A 3,075-nucleotide genomic window follows, 5' to 3' on the forward strand; every position below is an offset into this window, starting at 1 on the left:
GTAAGAGGCAGCCCATGGAATGGGAGAAGATATTTCCATTGACACTACAGGAAAAAGACTGCTATCCAAGTTCTACAAAGAACTTCTCAAACTCAGTACATGTGAAACAAATAATCAAATCAAAACATGGGCAGAAGATATGAACAGACACTTTTCCAATGAAGACATACAAATGGCTAACAGACACATGTATTATTGTATTTTTAAATAAAATTTTATAAGGACTAACCTCACTGAGAACAACAACAAAGAAGAGTGTAGAAAGTTTTAGGATATCTAGGTCAGCAAGTTTGGAAAGATAGCTGAGTAGGAGGATCCTAAGCTTACCTCATTCCATGGACACACTGAGATAACAGACACATCATTGCAACTTAACTCAGTAATGATGCAAAGCCTGGCAGATCAGACATCCCACAGTTAATCATAGAGAAGTCACATTGAAAAGAATAGGGGATATGGAGATATGGCTGGGAACCCTTGACTAGACTAACTGTGAATTGGAGAGATACCACAAGCATGGAGAATTGAGAGGATCAGAACCACATCACACACCCCAGTCACTGGGGACCCACAGTGGGAAAATGAGTCATCTTCACACTTGGCTTTGAAAACCAGTGGAGCCTAACACTGTGAGTTTTTACAATCAGCAGAGCTTAACTCTGAGTACTTTAAAAATCAGTAGATCGAGTTCTGGATGAGCTGGAAGGCAATAGAAAACTGCACTTAAGGAGATGGTATAACATACAACCCTGCCAAGATACAGCATAGAAGCAGTAGGTGGATAAAAGTCTGGGGTATTCATAAAGGGATTCATTTACAAATCTCAGAATGTGTGCTAGAGGTGCAGGGACTTTGAGAACACTCCTCTGTTAATAAAAGACCTGGTAGGTTCCATTTCTCTTACTCTTTCCCCAGCTTAAATAGCCAGACACTTGTAGGGATCAGCATAAACATCGTCTACCTATTTTTTTTAAAGGGGAAAGGCATCTTTATTTTCATTCACTTCCAACTGAAATTTAGCATTCACATGAATGATCAATGAAATATTAGTAGAACCTGTGTCTTTAACATTAATAAAAATAAAAGATATTTTTATATCACATTAGAATCACTACAGATATCCAGAAAGGTTATTTATACTCATCATTACTTGTGTGTGTGTGTGCGTGTGTGTTCAATAATTTGTTACATATAACACCTAGTGCTCATCACAGCATGTGCTCTCCTTAATACCCATCACCCTTTTACCCCGTCCCCCCACTCCCCTACTTTCTAAAACCACCCATCTTTCTGACAACATATGTCCCATGCCCTTATTCTTCTGTGGATCCACTCCATTCCAACTGGCCCACTGAATGGGCTTCCATTCAAAATAACTCCTGCCTGACACACCCTGCAAGCAACACTGACAGGGACCAGTGTCATTCTAAAGTGACTCCTGCCCTTGAGAGAAAGAAAATAACATTCACACACCAGTGTATTTGAAGTCCCAGTAGCCAAACCTTATAGGTTGCAGGGTAGAGAATACCCTGGTACTCAGGGCCTCTGGATTTCCAGAGACAGATGAAGGACAGGCATCTAGTCTGGCTGCTGGTCCTGTGCAACAGCAGAAACCTCTCAGATGGCAGCCCTATGGAGAGAGCCCTGAATGAAGTTCAGTGAGACTGCAGCTTCAACAGACAGACTAGGGGTAGATATCTATCCGCTGACAGGCCCAGGCCACTAATGAAGATTTCCCAGGGGGAGCACAGGGAGAGAGATCTGCAGGCCAGTGTGACTATAGTGCTGGCAGATGGATTGAGGACATTCATTTGGTCTGACTGCTGAAACCACCCTACTATAAGCCTACAATAGCCCCAAACTGTCCCCTTAATACAACAGAGACTAAATCTGGCTTGGTGCACCATAGAAGACAAAGTGGGCTATTGCAGAAAACGGACTGAAAACACAGGCAGCTCAGTTGCAACAGCGAGGTGCAAAACACACATAAGTGACACCCCTGAAACACCTGATTCTGATAAACTAAAAGGCAGCACAAGAACTTTTCATCATAAGGCCACACATTGCAAGATCAGGAGACATACCTGCCTTTCCTAAGACAAAGAAATAAACACAGAGTCAGACAAAATGAGGAGGCAGAGTAACATGACCAAATAAATACCAGGACAAAAAGAGTGAACAAGCTACATAAAACAGAGATAAATTATATGCGTGATAAAGAATTCAAAGTCATAGACAAAATATACTCAATGAACTTCAGAAAACAGTGGATGATCTTAGTGAGACATTCAGGAAGCAATTATAATTCATATAAATATATTGCAGATATAAATATATCTCCAATTATATATGGAGACCTCAAGAACTGAGGTAAAAAAAAAAAAAAAGTACACCAGAGGGAGTCAATAGCAGTTTAGAGGAGGTAGAGGATATGGTCATGGAAAGCATCCAAGCTCAACAGCAAAAGGAATAAAAGGATAATAAAAATGAGAACATGTTAAGGGAATTCAGTGACATCATTAAGCATAATAACATTCACCTTATAGGAATCCCAGAGAGAGAAAAGAGAGAGAAGGGGACATAGAATGTATTTGAAGAAATAATAGCTAAAAATTTTCTAATTTGATGAAGGTAGCACATATCCAGACAAAGGAAGCTCAGAGATCTTCCAACGAAATTAACCCAAGGAGGTCCAATCCAAGAGCCAGAGTATTAAAATGGCAAAATGTAGTAATGAGAGAATTTTAAAGGGAGTGAGAGCACAGAAAATAGTGACATACAAAAGAAACCCCATAAGGTTATCAGCTAATTCTTTAACAGAAACTTTACAAGTCAGAAGAGAATGGCATGATATATTCAAAGCAGGGAAAGGGAAAATAAAACAAACAAACATAAAAACCCAACTTGCAACCAAGAATACTTGACCCAGCAAAGTGTTTATTCAGTATAGACAGAGAGATAATGAGTTTATGAGACAAACAAAAGCTAAAGGAGTTTACCACAACTAAGCCAGCCATATAAGAAACATTAGTAGGAATTCATTGGGTGGTAAAGAAATGCCATAATCAGGAGTAA

This window comes from Ursus arctos, unplaced genomic scaffold, assembly GCF_023065955.2.
Source record: "Ursus arctos isolate Adak ecotype North America unplaced genomic scaffold, UrsArc2.0 scaffold_5, whole genome shotgun sequence".
In the NCBI taxonomy this organism is placed as follows: domain Eukaryota; kingdom Metazoa; phylum Chordata; class Mammalia; order Carnivora; family Ursidae; genus Ursus; species Ursus arctos.